Raw genomic sequence first — 18,171 nt, forward strand, 5'->3', positions numbered from 1 at the left:
ACTCAGGAGGCGTACTTACCGTTAGCTGAAGTAGCGTAAGATGGTAATTTCCATGCAAGTATCTGAATGGCACCATACAAAGCACTCTTTGGGAGGAAGTATAGCTCTCCCTTGTGCTGGATAGAACTCAATGAAAGAAGTAAGTATGGTCCTAAGATAGTGGATCAGACTTCCTAGTAGATTAAAGTTATTCAACAAAGACTTCCAACGGCTCAAAATAAACAGAAGAGCTACCCAGACATTAAAGGAGACCGTTAAAGGTTGAGGTTGGTGATTAAAGTGTAACGATAAGGGAAGTCGGTCGATCCTCGAAGACTAAGAAGCTAAGTCCAAAGTATGTTGAATCATTTCAGATTTTGACCAGAGCTGGACCAGTAGCTTACAAGTTAGCCCTCCCCTTGAATTTGAATTGGATTCATAATGTCTTCCATGTCTCCCACTGAAAGAAGTACCATCCAAACTCAACACATGTCATAAACTATGATGACATTGTGCTTCGAGACAACCTGTCTTTTGAGGTTAGACCAGAGCAAATCATTGATCAGAAGGTCAAACAGCTGAGGAACAAGCAAATTCCACTGGTCAAAGTGGTCTGGAAGGGTCTTTCATCTGAAGAAACCACATGGGAGATGGAGACCGAAATGAAAGAGAAGTACCCAGAACTTTTCCATTAAGGTACACTTTAAATTTCGAGGACAAAATTTATTTAGGGGGGAGAAATGTCACATCCAGTATTATGGTAATTTGAAATAAGGAATATTCCTAAATAATTGAGGGTGAAAAATAATAAGGAGAAATAGAAGGATTTTGGTAGAAAATAATTATTATGATTTTCCAAGCCAATTATGAAAAGTTTGACTAATTAAGGAAAATTGGTCAAGAATAATTATGGGAAAAATATTCCAAGTCATAGAAATTGAGGGGAAAATAAGGATAATATCCTTTGAGAATCATATGAGATTATAAAATTAGTTTTGAGGTCAAATTACCCTTAGAGAAATTACAAAGGAATTTAAGGGTGATTTAGCCTAATTTAAAGGCTTTTATTTGGAAAATTCCAAATAAATATTTTAAGGAGAATAAAGGTTCAAGAAAATTCCTATGATATCTCAAGGAATTATAAGAAATTATGGAATCAAAAGAAAACCCTCAAGTATCCAAGATTTTCCCTAAATTCTTTGAAAAGCGAAAAAATCCGTAAGAAAAGGAAATTAATTTTTCCTTTTATGTTAATTATGGGGAAATTAATTTCGAGACAAAAGAGGGAAATTTAGAAAGATAAAAATGAGGAGAATAAAATAGGGCTCTGATAGAAAATAATTACAGAGGTTAGAATACTGTAATTATAGAAAAGGATTCAAAGCCGGAGTCAAAGTGCACTGATAAGGAGCTTTGCATTTTGAATGATCCTCATTGAGCCAAGTGTCAAGCCCTTAATGGAGAGGATTTGAAATTGCCAAGTGTCATTTTCTAAATGGAGAGGATTTTTACTTTTGGTAATTAATTTCATTTGGATTTAGTTAGTTAAGAAAGAGAAAGAATGAACCACAGGGGTAGTGACACTTGGATTAGCATTAATGGTGGTGGTTGAGATATTTTGAAGCATTAAATGAGCACTTCCTCCCCTAAAATTAGACCTCCATTTCATGCAAGCCATAGCCAAGAGAGAAAGAGAGTGTTTCAAGTGGAACCAAGGAAGAACTAAGAAGAAAGATAGCATCTTGGAGCACATAAGTGAGATTCAAGGTTAGTTTTTGGTTCTAAGTTGTTCCTTGCCTTATTTTCTTGCTTTGTATGGTTTGAAATCTTGTTTCTCCTCTTCTTTGGGTGCGGGACGAAATGATGATGGTGTAGGGGAAGGAGTTATGTTGCTCAAATATGGTAAAACACGACAAAACATAAAAGATGCAAGTGGTTACAAGTGATTTTAGGGTGTTTTGGAAGTGTGTTCTTTATTGTGTAATGTAAGGAGCATTTCGGTTTTGACACTAAATGGCCCCTAGGATGAGATTTTCAATTTTTTGATGGTTCCATGGTGTTTAAAATGGAAAAACATGTGGGGATAAGGCAAGAAAGGATTTTTAAACCCTATGGAAAACAAGTTCCAAAGCAAAGAGCAAAGATGGAACCTTTATGAAGCAAGAGTATTTTTGAGTTATGTTCTTGCTTTTGGTTGAAATGGATAATGATTCTTGTTGTCCTTTTTATGGATTATCATGCTAGGGTTTGACCTTTGTGAAGAAAAAGAAGAGAATCAAAGAAAGCACAAATCTTTGGATCAAGGTAGCAAGTTAAACCTAGCTACTACCACTAACTAGCATTGTTGATTATTGTATGGTTAATTGCTATTATTGTGGTTGAGCTCTATTGATTGTCATGTGGCTGCTCTTTATAGTATCTTGCTTTGGCCTTTGCATGATTGAGTTTGCCAAATGATAAGCATGTTAGTTCATCAATAGTAGCTAATGTGATCATGCATAATAATGATGCTTGCTTGGTGCTATAGTTGGTTAATTTGCTACTAGGATTTTCAAAAATCTCACCCCCCAAAAATAATGTAACATTTTAGGGCCTGAATCCTCCAAGGGAAAGGTGAAGATTGAAGGCTAATTTGTGGGGTTTAGCCACAAAAATTCGTGAGCTCATTTGGTTATGTACATATTAAACTAACAGTGCTGGAAGCACACTGACACTAACTGGTTCACATGACTTTTTGATTATGCTCCTGAACACGTTTAATTATGAAATTTGGCATGATGAAAGATAACGTCTTGAGCTTCAAATTGATAGCTAATACATTAAAAATGGCCTAGTATACATTTATAATGATTTTTCAAATTTAATGGTCAGAATCTGGGAATCAGGGTTTTTGGCAAATGGACAGTGTTGCCTTTCTCAAAAACCTGACGCTTTCACATAAGGAATTGGACAATGAGATTATTTTTCCTTGAAAGAGGGCTTAAAGAGATTTAAGTATAATTTTGAATCACCCCAATTGGTGTAACATCTAGACTTTTAGGCCTAGAAGTTCCAAAAATAGCCTAAATTAAATAGGTTACCAGACCCCTGTGAGCAGAAGTCCCAAAGATGAGAAAGGAAGTTAAAGCAGTTTCAGGGACTAAACTGCAAAGTAAAAGTTTTCAGGGGCTCGAGTGTAATTAAGGTTAGAGGCTCCAGTAAAGTCTCGAAGGCCCAAAAAAAGAAAAGAGGCTAGATACAGGCCAATGGGTAAGTTAGAAACCTCAAAGAGATGGTTCTATGAGGTTAGGCTTAAGCAGGGGTAAAACCGTAAATTCAAAAAGTTATGACCAGCAAGGGCAAAAATGGAAGAGTGTACAGAAAATTCCAAGAAAATCCCAAAAAAATGGGAAATAATATTCTAAGACTCTTCTATGAAGAGAAAAGATGAAAATACCCCTGAGGCAACTTAAATGGAATTTATGAGGTTGTGACCGGTAAAAAGTATACCGTTTGAGGTAATTATTTGAAATAGCAAGAGACCTCAAAAGTGTATACAAAAATGAGGTTAAAGGGTTGAAAGGTTGTACTAATTTATAAAATTAGTCCGCAACCAAAAGGCTAGTAGAGTGGCTTTAAGAAATTAAAGAGCCGGTTTTGCCGATAAAAGGGTATTTTAGTAAATGAATTTTATGCAAGGCTTAAAGGAAGTGTTATGGGCTAAGAAAATTCATAGATACTCTCTAAAATTAAAGAGAATTTATGGATCTGACAGAAAATAATTACAGAGGCCAGAGCACTGTAATTAGAGAAAAGAAGTTAAACCCGGAGTAAAAGTGCACCGATAAAGTATTAATCAGAGTCTTGCACTTTACTTGGGCCACAAGTCGCCACTTGTCAAGCCTTTAATGGATGGTAATTAAAGCTTTCCAAGTGTCAAGCTACCAATGGAGAGGATCTTGACTTTGGAATTTAATTACATTATGATTTAAGTTAATTAAGAGAGAGGATTAAGATTAAGTAGGCTAATGACACTTGGCATAACATTAATGATGGTTGGTGGGATATTTTGTACACATTAATGAGCTCATCTCTCCCCTAAATCAGATGGGAATTTCGTGCAAGGCATGAAGAGAGGGAAAAAGAGAGAGTTTTGAGGGAAAACCAAGAGAAAGGCATCAACTTTGGTCATACAATCAAGGTTCAAGGTGAGTTCTTGGCTCTAGATGTGTTCTTGCCTTGGTTTCTTTCTCTTTTATGGTTGAAAATATGTCTTCTCTCCCTTTTGATGGCTGGTCGAAATGGTTGATGAGTGGGGAAGGGAGTTTGGTTGTTAGATCTTGCTAGAACACCTCAAAGTATGATAGATCCAAGTAGATCTATGTGAAAATTGAAAGAATTACGTGCTGATTTGATGGCTTTTTCAAATTATTTACTGTTCATATCTGGTTCTGAAATTTGGCATGCTTAAAGTACACTCTATGAGCTTTAAATCCATGGGTAGAAAACTTTATTTGGATATGTGTACGATTTATGGTGATTTTTCAAAGTTAGGGTTTGAAATCTGGAAACAGTGTGAACTTTTGGGAGATTGTCGAGTTCCGTACAATTCTGGTACTGTTCTGAGTAGAATTGGTTCCTGAAACTATTTTTTCTTTAAATTTAACTTAATTAGCTTTCAGTGAGACTTGGAAGCACTCAATTTGGAGTTTTCTAGATTTAATTATGAATTTTCAAAGTTGAGCAAAAATTCTGGAGATTTTGCATGAACAGTACCCGCGAACCAAAATTTCCAGATTTGATATTCTTGAATCTAAAGCCATCTAAAGTGGTCCTAATTGATAGGAAATAGATCATAAGGATGTAAAATGATAAGATTTATATTAGAAAAGTTAGAAAGAAAACCCTAAGACTAAGAGAAAGGGGTTGAGGTTCAAGAAAGCTAGTCTTGAACTTTATGTAATCTAATGGTCCTAATGGATTGTGTCATCATTATGGTTATGTTTAGGACCTTTGAAACATCCAAGAGGATGTTGGAAAGTCAAGGGAGTCAAAGGAAAAGTAAGAGGAAAGCTTGAGGTGCAAGGTAGTGAACTTACCCTTTATGTGCTTGACATGGTATGCTTATGTGTTGGTTTGTATTTGTTGTTTGAATGATGTTGTGACATGATAATTGTTGCTAGAAATGCTGTTTTTAATATGTTCCCATGGCCATGCATTTTTATACCAAGCATAAAGCATGATGGCATGTCACTAGTTAACTTAAATTTATGAAAAACTACATACCATACATTAGCATCCATCTTGTGCATGTATGTGGTAGTGTTTGCTACTGAGATTCCTCCGAATCTCACCCCCTCCCTAACCAACCATTTAGGTCAAATCAATGATGGGCACTAAGGGCATGAGAAGCAAGGAGAAGAAGTGGAGAATTATTAATGCTAATGATTGATGTTATTATTCAATGTATAATTCTCCTATGTTGTAAGTTATGTTATGAATGCCATCAATTCAATGTATGTGCTTAGGATGTTTATGGCATGAATGAAAGTATATGAGCATGAATGGGAAAAAGTAAGCCCATGTTAGGTATGCCAAAGAAATAAAAAGAATTAAAGTAAAGAGATATTAAGGGATAAAACGTAGGTCCTGAAGCAGTTAGTTTTGAGCTTCAGTTTGACCTATCAAATGAATGCGTTAAGTCACGAGATTTGGTAGAGTTATAGTACATATCCCAAGATTTAAAATGAGTGGTAAATCACATCATTTGGATGTGTATACAATGAGATATGAATTTTCGAAGTTAAGGCGCAGAATCTGGAAAGTCCAGATTTTACCAAATGAATAGTAATTTTAATCCAATAAACTGTACGTTTTCAGTGAGGATGAGTTCAGTTGAATATTTTTTCCTTAAAGAGCATTTAAATAGCTTTCCGTATAATTTTGGAACACCTCCATACGATATTTCTAGAATTAGTTATGATTTTTCAAAGTTGGACCTGTAATCTGAAAACTGGACAGTGAACAGTAATTTTCCGAAAATTAATGTCCAAATTGAAATTTTTAAGCTTAAGACCATCCAAAGTGGTCTGGAATGGTTCTAAATGAATGTTAAGGTATTATATAAGTAAGGTGTGACAATTGGATTTTTGTAGAATAAGTTATGAATTTTTGAAGTTGGGCTAGAAAAACTGGATTTTTACCCGATGAATAGTAAAAATCCGAAATTTAGCTTTTTTGTTGTAAAAAGTGAGCTCAAGACCATCCAATATGGTTAAAAATGGTTTTAAAAGGAACCTAAGTCAATGTAATAGTAAGGTGTGACAGAACGCCCCTCATTTCGCATTTGAATCATCTCTGCTCTGAGTATCCTCTTCTTTCATTCTTTTCAATTTTTCTTGGTTTGTTGAATGTTTTGGCCATGAAAATCTGTTGTATTTGAAATAGGTTTGTTAGTTTTACATTGTGGTTAGCTTGTTTTGTTCATTTTATGTTTTTTATGTGATTGAACCATTGATTGGTGGGCATTTGATGTGAGAAAACCTTAATTCCTTCTTATATATCGTATTAGAAACATGTTTAAATGTTTGAAGTTGATTAGTTGTGAAGTTTTTAATTTTTTTATAATTTTTTGATATTTATTTTGAATTTTTGGTAGTTTTTTTGTAATACATATAAGAATTTAGTAATAAATAATCTGCTTGTCATTTTGTGTTTTTTTTTTCGTTATGAACTTTGATTGATAGTAAAGTGTTGTTTAAAATTTCACTGCAAATGGATATCATTTGTGTTCCCATTTTGGATTCAGAAGTTTTAGCTTTAAGAATCTTTATTAATTGAATTGGTTTGAAATTAATTTTTTTTGTTTTATTTGTTATATTTCTTCAAATTTGTTATATTTTTTCAAATTTATCATGTTGAAATATGTTATGAACAATATTTTTTTGTTTATTAAAATAATTTTTGTTTAACTATTTCACCGTTAAAATATGTTATTTTTACTTTTCTTTTATTTGTTATATTTTTGGATTCATGTTGATTAAAAATTTTGAGTTTTTTTTTTCTAATTTGGTGTTTAATTTGTATATAGTTGTTAAGGGGAAATTTTTTCAAATTTTTTATTTTAAAAAAAGAGACATTCCCTTTAATTTGTAATTAAATGTTAGTCAATTTTAATTTATTGACTAACATTTAATGATTTTATTATTTCAATATTTAAATTAAGGAATTAGAATTGAGCTTGACAACTATATTCATTGACTCTGTAGAACAATGGATCGTAATTGAATGAAAGCTAAAAGAATTAGCAAGGAATATGAGAATGGGGTTGAAAGGTTTCTTGAATTTGCTCAGAGAAATGCCCCTAGTAAAAGAGATGGATTACTATTGTCCTTGTGTCAAATGTTTAAACAATAATCGACGGAGTATTTATGAGATAAAAGAGCATCTTATCTGTGATGGGATAAATTTGAGGCATACAGATTGGATATGGCATGGAGAAATTAGAAAGACTACACTGTCTGCAAATGAGAAGGTTGTGAATGAAGACTTTGGTGATAGAATTTCGGATATGTTTCGTGATATAAGGTATGAATCCTCTACACAATTCTCTCCCACCTTTGAAACTTTGTGTAGTGATGTAGAGACGCCTTTATACCCAAGGTGCAAAGATGATTACACAAGGTTGACAACTGTATTGAAACTGATGAACTTGAAGGCAAGAAATGGTTGGACCAATACTAGTTTTACGGAATTGCTTGAATTGTTGAGTGATATTCTTCCTAATGGGAATTCACTTCTAAAATGAATGTATGAGACAAAAAAGATTTTGTGTCCGATGGGTTTGGAATATGAGAAGATACATACGTGTCCTAATGACTGCATATTATTCAGAAATGATTATGAAGGGTTGAATAAGTGCCCTAAATGTAGGACTTCAAGATACAAAATGAAGAAAGATAATGGTGATTATAATGAGATGACTAAAGGTTCTCCTTTGAAGGTTCTATGGTATCTTCTAATAATACCACGATTTAAGCGTCTATTTGCTAATGCCACAGATGCAAAGAACTTGAAATGGCATTTCGATGAGAAAATATGTGATGGAAAGCTTCGTCACCCGACATATTCTCCTCAATGGAAAACAATAGATCAAAAATTTTCTCAATTTGGTGGCGAGCCAAGAAACCTTCGACTAGGGCTTTGTACGAACGGAATTAACCCATATGGTAATCTTAGTAGTACACACAGTGCTTGGCCAGTGCTCCTCGTAATTTACAACATGCCTCCTTGGTTATGTATGAAAAGAAAGTATATCATGCGATCTTTGATGATCTCGGGGCCAAAACAGCTGGGAAACGATATCGATGTGTATTTGGCACCTTTGATTGAGGATCTGAAGAAATTATGGGAGGAAGGTGTTGATGTGTTTGATGCATATAAAAAAGATGAAACACCCTACCTTTAACCCCTCAGAGTATGCATTCGTAAGCATTATGGTTCAAGTAAATCATGACACAAGCCCGTGGATTTAGAATTTCAACATAATTACTCAGGTTACTATTCACTGTTTAATTTCCAGATTACAGGTCCAACTTCAAAAATTCATAACTAATCCCATAAAAATCGTATTGAGGTGTTCTAAATTTCTATGAAAATATATTTTGATCCTCTTTAAGGAAAAAAATCCAATTAGACTTATCCTTGCCCAATTCGTACAGTTTACTTAATAAATATTACTGTTCATTTCATAAAATCTGGAACTTCCAGATTTTGTGCCTCAACTTTAGAAATTCGTATCTCCTTGTGTACACATTCAATTAAGGTGATCTACCTCTCATTTTAAAGCTTGGGATGTGTACTATGAGTCTGCCAAATCTTGTGACTTAACTCATTTGTTTGGTAGGTCAAACTGAAGCTACAAACTCACTGCTCCAGGACCTACGTTTTATCCTTTAATATCTCTTTACTTTAATTATTTTTATTTCTTTGGCATACATAACATGGGCTTACTCTTTCCCATTCATGCTCATACACTTTCATTCACACCATAAGCATTATAATTAAATACATGGTATCATTGGCATCCACAACATAAATTATATAATAGGAGAATTACACATTGAATAATTATATCATTCATTACATCAATAATTCTCCACTTTCTTCTTCTTGCTTCTCATCCCATTATTTCCCATTGATGATTGACCTAAATGGTTGGTTAGGGAGGGGGTGGGATTCAGAAAAATCTCAGTAGCAAACAATACCATATTAATCATGCTAGATGGATGCTAATACACTACACACAACTTGTTTATTCTCTTGTTAATTAGTGACATATTAGCATGCTCAAAGCTAACTTCTTGATGCATGGCCATGGAGACATAATCTACTCATCATGAATAGCAATTACAGCAGCTAAAACATGTCACAATAACATTCAATAACATGTACACGACAACACACAAGCATACAACATCAAGCAATGACAATAGGTAAGTTCACTACCTTGCACCTCAAGCTTTCCTCTTACTTTTCCTTTGACTCCCTTGACTGTCCAACCATGTGGGCATTCAGTTAACATCACCAAACATCCTCTTGGATGTTCCAAGGTCCTAAACATAGTCATAATGATCATACAATCTATTAAGACCACTAGATTACATAATATTCAAGACTAGCTCTCTTGAACCTCAACCCTTTCTCTTGGTTTTAGGATTTTTTTTCTAGATATTTTAATATAAATCTTAGCATTTCCCATCCTTAAGATCTATTTCTTTTCAATTAGGATCACTTTAGATGGCTATAGATTCAAGAAGATCAAATCTGAAAAACTTTGCTTCGCGGGTACTGTTCACACAGAAATTCTAGAATTTTTGCTCAACTTTAAAAATTCATAATTAATTCTAAAAAAATCAAAACTGAGTGGTTCCAAGTCTCACTGAAAGATCATTAAGTCCTCTTTAAATGAAAAAATATTTTTAGGAACTAATTCTATGATGAACAATATCAGAATTGTACGGAATTCGACACTCTTCCAAAGGTTAAACACTATTTCCAGATTTCAAACCCTAACTTTGAAAAAGCACCATAAATCGTACACATATCCAAATAAAGTGTTCTACCCATGGATTGGAAGCTTACAGAGTGTACTTTAATCATGCCAAATTTTAGAATTAGATACAAAGAGTAACTTATTCAAAATGCGCATCAAATTAGATGTTACAACCATCACATACCTTGATCTTGAAGCTTGAACCTTGTTTCTTCTTCTTGGCCTTCATCCCTACGTTTTCTCTAAATTTTGGCAGATTTTCCCCTATGATTGCTTGCTTGGCTGAAATGTGAGGGAAGGGAGTGCCTATTTATAGCAAAATATTTGGCTTGAATGGACCAAAATGCCCTTGGTGGCTAATAGAAAGGGTAAGGGCAATTTTGGAACTCTAAGTTGACTTTTACATCATCATTGCATCATCTTCTTGCATCATCCTTACCTCATCCTTCTAGAAGATGCCGAGTGTCACAAATGTGGTGGAAGAGAAGGGAGATTAGATTCTAGCCATTGGATCAAACTTGTTTCCTAAGTTTCCCCTGAATTTACTTGGCCCACATTTCTCTGGCTTTCTTTATGGCCTTCCGGAGCTTAAAAAATTATTCTGTCTACTCCATAAATTTCCTTTAATTCTAGAGAGTATCTATGAATTTTCTTAGGCCATAACACTTCCTTTAAGCCTTGTATAAAAATTCATTTACTAAAATGCCCTTTATCGGCACAACCGGCTTTTTAATTTAAAGCCACTCCACTGGCCTTTTGGTTACGAGACTAATTTTATAAATTAGCACAACCTTTCAACCATTTAACCTCATTTTTACATACATTTTTTAGGTCTCTTGATATTTTAAATAATTACCTCAAATGGTATACTTTTTACCAGACATAACCTCATAAATTCTATTTAAGTTACCTCAGGAGTATTTTCATCTTTTTTCTTCATAGAAGAGACTTAGAATATTATTTCCATTTTCTGGGATTTTCTTGGAATTCTCTATATACTCTTCCATTTTTACCCCTGTTGGTTATAACTTTCTAAAGTTACGGTTTAGTCCCTGCTTGGACTTAACTTTATACAATCCTCTCTTTGAGGTTTCTAACTTAACCTTTGGCCTGTTTCTACTCTCTTTTCTCTTTTTGGGCCCTTGAGACTTTACCGGAGCCTCTTGTCACACCTTACTATAATATTGACTTAGGTTCCTTTCAAAATCATTTTTGACCACATTGGATGGTTTTGGGCTCACTTTTTACCATAAAAACGCTAATTTTCGGATTTTTACTATTCATCGGGTAAAAATCCAGTTTTTCTGGTCCAACTTCAAAAATTCATAACTTATTCTACAAAAATCCAATTGGGGTGGTTCAAAATTTTACTTAAATATCTTTAAGTCCTATTTCAAGGAAAAATAATCTCATTGTCAAATTCTTTATGAGAAAGCGTCAGGTTTTTGAGAAAACAACACTGTCCATTTGCCAAAAACCCTGATGTCCAGATTCTGACCATTAACTTTGAAAAATCATTATAAATCGTATACTGGGCTATTTTTAACGTATTAGATATCAATTTGAAGCTTAGGATGTCATCTTTTCTCATACCAAATTTCACGATTTAATACGTTCAGGAACATAATCAAAAAGTCACGTGAACCGGTCAGAATCAGTGTGCTTCCAGCACTGTTAGTTTAATATGTACATGACCAAAATATTATCACGAAATTTTGTGGCTAAACTCCACAAATCAACCTTCAATCTGCAGCTTCCCCTTGGAGGATTCAGGTCCTAAAATGTTACATTATTTTTGGGGGATGAGATTTTTGAAAATCCCAATAGCAAATTAACCAACTATAACACCAAGCAAGCATCATTATTATGCATGATCATATTAGCTACTATTGGTGAACTAACATGCTTATCATTTGGCAAACTCAAACATGCAAAGGCCAAAGCAAGATACTATAAAGAGCAGCCACATAACAATCAAGAAAGCTCAACCACAATAATAGTAATTAACCATACAATAATCAACAATGCTAGTTAGTGGTAGTAGCTAGGTTTAACTTACTACCTTGTTCCAAAAGTCTTAGCCTTTCTTCCTTCTCTTCTTTCCCTTGGAAAATATCAAACCCTAACCATGTGATCCAACAAAAATGGCAGCAAGAATCATTATCCAACCATGAAAAAGCAAGAACATACATCAAAATGATTCTTGAACCATAAAGTTCCCTCCTTTGTTCACTAGTTTTAGATTTGGTTCTCTTTAACCCTAAAAATCACTCCTTAACTTGTTCCTACATGGATTTTCATGTAGATTCCAAAAATGGGCTTAGATTTATGAAAATAAATTTGCTTCTTCCAGCCACACCTTGACCGAACCACTAGAGGTTTTGACCCAAAATTTTCAGCTTTGTTTTTAAGCTTCCAACACTTGTTTCTTCTAGTCTACCCTACACCATTCCTCATTTTAAGCATCATGGAAGCCTTAAAACAATGAAAAGCTCATCCTAGGGTCCAGTTCTTCACTTGGCTGAAAATAACTCTCACAAAAACAACCATGAAAAATGCTTTAAAATCACTTAAACTCACTTGCCAACACTAGGATCTAGCTTGTGTTGTTGTGTCTTAGCAAGTGTTATGATCAAAACTTCTTTCCCCTTTTTATTAATCAGTTTGGTCCACATTAAGAGAGGTAAGAGACAGATTTTAAACCATAAAAATGAAAGAAAACAAAGTAAGAACACCTCTAGTACCAAGATCTAACCTTGCAACTTGCTTGAATGACCAAAGGTGCTCCCTTTCTTCTTGTTTTCTCTCAAACTCTCTCTTTTTCTCCTATTTTCTCCCTTGCACGACTTGAACATCTGAAAATGGGGAGAGAAGAGCTTGATTAATGCTTCAAAATATCCCAACCACCTTCTTTAATGATAGTCCAAGTGTCATTACCCTACTAAGTCTTGATTCCTCTTTCCTAATTAACATAATTCCAAATGAAACTAATTACTAAAGTCAAGATCCTCTCCGTTTATGGAATGACACTTGGCTAATTCAAATCTTCTCCTTCAAGAGCTTGACACTTGGCTCATTAGGATCCCTTGGATTTGCAAGACACCAATCTTGCTTTATCGGTATACTTTAAGCTCTGAGTTTAACTTCTTTTCTATAATTACAGTAACTTAGTCTCTGTAATTATTTTCTGTCAGATCGTTAATTTATTCTCCTCATTATTATCTTCCCAAATTGCCCTCTTTGTCTCAAAATTAATTTCCTAATATTTAAATAAAAAGGAAAATTAATTTCCTTCTCTTTAGGGATTTTTCCACTTTTCACATTTATTTGGAAAAATCTTGGACACTTGAGGATTTCCATTTAATTCCATAATTCCTTATAATTTCTTGGGATCTCATAGGAATTTTCTTAGAATTTTATTCCTCTTAAAATATTTATTTGGAATTTTCCAAATAAAATCCCTCAATTAGCCTAAATCACCCTTAAATTCTCTTATAATTTCTCTAAGGGTAATTTGGTCATAAAACCAACTTTATAATTTCATATAACTCTCAAAGGATATTATCCCTATTTTCCTTAATTTTTCATGGCTCGAAAATATTTTTCCTTACTTACATTTGACCAATTTTCTTTAATTAGTCAATTTCCTATAATTGGCTTGGAAAATTACTGTAATTATTTTCCACCAAAATTCGTTGACTTTTTCTTATTATTTTTAATCCTCAATAATTTGAGAATATTTCTTATCTCTAATTATCATAATGCTGGATGTGACACCTCTAGCCTTGATTATACTTTAGCCCCTTAAAACTTTCACTTTGTAGTTTAGTCCCTAAAACTGCTTTAACTTTCTTTCTCGTCTTTGAGATCTCTACTAATAGGAGTTTGGTAGCCTATCCAATTTAGACTATTTCTGGTACTTTTGGGCCCAAAAGTTTGGATGTTACACAAGGGACCTTCAATTTACATGCCATGATCTTCACCACGATAAATGACTTTTCGGCATATGGAAATTTGTCAGGATATAGTGTTAAGGGGCACAAAGCATGCCCAATATGCGAAGAAGGCACCCACTATATGCAACTTAAACATGACAGAAAGACGGTATACCTTGGTCACAGAAGGTTTCTTAGTCGGTATCACCCTTACCATAGATTGAAAAAGGCATTTAATGGCTCACAAGAATATGAAATGGCTCCAAGACCATTAATTGGAGAAGAAGTTTATCAGCGGGTGGAGGGAATTTATGTGGTCTTTGGTAAAAAGAAGAAGAAGACTACCAGTGAGAGGAATATATGGAAAAAAAGATCTATCTTTTTTGATCTTCCATATTGGCAAAGTCTTGATGTGAGGCATAGTCTAGATGTAATGCATGTGGAGAAGAATGTGTGTGAGAGCCTTGTTGGTACACTTTTGCATATAAGTGGAAAGACTAAAGATGGAATCAATACAAGACGAGACTTAATCGAAATTTGAATAAGAAATGTCCTCCACCCACAAGAAAGAGATGGTAAGAGGGCTTATTTACATCCAGCCACGCGCACATTATCAAAAAAAGAGAAAAGAAGTTTATGTGGTTTTGTCAATAGTATTAAGGTGCCACAAAGTTATTCTTCTAATTTAAGCAAACTTGTTTCAATGTAAGATTTGAAGATAACGGGAATGAAGTCTCATGATTGTCATGTGTTGATGCAACAATTACTTCCACTTGCTATTCGAGGCATTATGAAAACCGATGTGAGAAATACTATTACAAGACTTTGTATGTTTTTAGTGCCATTTGCAGCAAAGTCATTGATCCTGCTAAGTTGGATGAATTAGAAAATGAAGGTTATGTGATCCTCTCTTAATTGGAAATGCATTTTCCTCCATCATTTTTTGATATTATGGTCCACTTGATAGCTCATCTTATGCGAGAGATAAGACTTTATGGCCCTATGTGTTTAAGATGGATGTACCCTTTTGAGAGATACATAAAAATCCTAAAAGGGTACTCAAAGAATCCTTATCGGCCTAAGACATCAATTGTTGAGAGATATGTAGCTGAGGAGGCAGTTGAGTTTTGTAATGCATATCTTGATAGGGTAAAGGCAGTTGGTCTTCCTCAATCTCGATATGATCAGGGGAGAAGAAACAAGAGAACACGGGATGTCATAGTGAGGTCTATGTCAAGAGAAGTTTTAATGCAGGCACATCTATATATTTTAAACAACACGGATGAAGTTTTGCCTTACTTGAATTCTCACAAGAATATGCTGAAGAACTTGAATCCAAGAAAGAACGATATGCAACTAGCTAATGAACATAATAAGTCATTTGCAGAGTGGTTCAAGCGAGAAGTGTTAAAAGATGGAAATCCTTCTGAGACAATACAGAGGCTAGCTGTAGGGCCTTCTTTTAAGGTTTTGTGTTGGGATGGATATGATATAAATGGTTATTCTTTTTACACAAAAACCCAAGATAATAAGAGTACCATACAGAATAGTGGGGTGATGGTAGGTAGTAGCAGAAGCTATGCATTTTGCTCGTTCTAAGGACAGAAACCCAACGTTGGCGACAATGTCCTATTATGGAATAATAGAAGAGATATGGGAGGTTAGTTATACCAAGTTTAAAGTTCCCGTCTTTAAATGTAAGTGGGTTAATAGTAATGCTGTGCAAGTGGATGAAGAATTTGGATTTGTTTTGGTCGATCTTGAGAGGTTTGGATATGGAGACAAGCCATTTATTTTGGCAAGTCAAGCAAAACAAGTGTTCTTCGTTCCCGATCTCTCAAAAAAGAAATTGCCTATCATGCTTCAAGGTAAAAGGCAAGGAGTTGGTGGAGATTATGGTGACTTAGAGCTTAATCTTGATGAAACCCCGCCTTTCACAGCTACTTGACCTAAAACAGTTGAATTAGACTTGGTAGATGATGACTATGCTGTTAGAGATGATCATTGTGAAAGAATTTGGGAGGATAATCGTTGTAAGGCTTAAATGAATTATTTGATATTTTTTTGCTAAATATACTTAATAATGTTTTATATTAACTTGATATTTCTTATTCTTACATTTATTAATTCGTTGTTCTTTAAACAGGAAATGAACGGATCTGATCAATAGGGTTCTGGTGACGACAGTTCTTTTACTAGCCAGAGAAAGGGTAGAGGGCCAACCTGTATGAGGCATTTAGCTTTACGTGATGAGACCACACAGCCTATAAGGATTACAGTGGAGTTTGATGATGATTTGAAGCCTACAGGAAAGAATGGGGCTTAATTTACTAGTTATGTGGGTTATGTCGCACGCAGTAAGATTGGCATTGACATTCCTAGCTGGAAGAAGGTGGACAAAGATTTGAAGCAAAACATTTGGGAGGATATATTGGTATATTATGAATTGTTTTCTCTACTTGTTTCAATTATAATTGCTTATTTACTTTATAACTCTATGATATTATTGTATTGCAGCTGACATTTGATATTCCTGCCACTGAGCAAATGAGAGACCATCTGTTTAAGTAACTTGATGAACAGTGAAGGGATTTTAAGGCCACGCTTACAAAACATTATATTCATGGAAAAAGAAAGGGTGAGCATCCTAAGGAACGATATTCGTTTATTAGTGACGAGGCATAGGAGAGTTTTGTGAAGCAACGTAAAGACCCTGTATTTCAGGTTTGGTTTCTTCAAACTTAGTTTTTAATCAGGTCATATTTTATTTAACTAAACTAACTTTGTCGAATGTGTTTCATTGTCATAGGCATTAAGTCAGAAGAACAAACAAATATCTGAGCATAATGTATATCCACATACCATGTCTCGTGCAGTCTATGGTGGGTTGGAAAGAAGTATGATAGAGGAACAAATGAAGAATGCACAGATGGCTGCTGCTTTAGATCCTGCTGGCTACATTCCACCCATTGAGCGTCCTTCTCGCCAAGAAAAATGGAAGGCGGCGAGGATTAAAAAGGTCAATACATTACTCCACAGTCTGCTGCTATTACTGAGAGGATTGTAAGTAATATTTAAGAATTATGCTTCATTAATTGCTTTTTTCAATTATCTTAAATTGAATTTGTTGCTTTAATGTTACATGATACACTTGAGGAGCAATTATCCCAAGATACATTCATCCCTCAAGAACGGATGGATATATTGGCCACTGCTATTGGAAAGGCTGATCATCTCGGCAGAGTCAGAGGGACCCCTAAAGGGATTGGTATTAAAGAATTTTTAGGCTCTGCTTCATGAAGAAGCACTGGATCATCCTCCGCTAACATGGTATCTAAAAAGGAGCTTGACAAACGACTACAGGAAGAAATAGAGAGAGTTTGAGCTGAACTCAGTTAACAACACATGGCAGAGATGCAAAAGATACATGACGAATTCGATGCCAAGTTTCAACAGACTCTGATGATGATGGGCACGAGCGGATTCCAAATGCCCCGAGTATTGGAACCTTCCCAGGTAATAATCACACATCTTTTCAAATCTTCTAAATGTTCATTTAATCCATTTAAACTTATTTAATGTTCCTTAACTAATTTCATATTATGTTTCAGGGTTCACCTGTGATAAAAAGCGGGAAGGGCAGTAATAATCAGACACGACAACTGACAGTGTCTGACCCTGACCCTAGCCCTGACCTTGTCGAAGACAATGGGACGCCATGTACTCTCTATGTGGATTATGAAAATCACTTGTTCATGTCACTAGTGGTCGAGCATTTATAGGCACAACGATTCACGGTAACAAAATTTCGAGCGATCAAGCAAGGGTGACAGTGGAGAGAATTGTTCATGGTCAGGGGGTACACCAGTGCCCAATCCTGTTTGACTCTTGGCCCAAGCTAAAGGACATTTTATTTTGTGGCCAAAGAGACTTATTATAAAGCTAATGGTGAAGAAGGCGGCAACAAAGAAGGCCACAACAAGCGAATCATCAGATCCTGTACTCTTGCCTCTTCCTGGTGATGTTGCACTTGTGTATTCCAGTTTGGAGGTTCTTCATTCCATAGTGCCAAACATAGATAAGCTTGTTACTTTCAAGATGCCGTTAGGGATTGTGGGTTTAGATATAACATACGACTTCACCATTGACAAGAGGGACCTCGTTCAGTTCCTCAACTTTAAGGAGCTTGATATAGTCTTCATGCAGCTCGCTATTTTGTAAGTT

Source organism: Neltuma alba, unplaced genomic scaffold (assembly GCF_004799145.2).
Source record: "Neltuma alba isolate B1F8T4 unplaced genomic scaffold, ASM479914v2 tig00010339_pilon, whole genome shotgun sequence".
NCBI lineage: Eukaryota > Viridiplantae > Streptophyta > Magnoliopsida > Fabales > Fabaceae > Neltuma > Neltuma alba.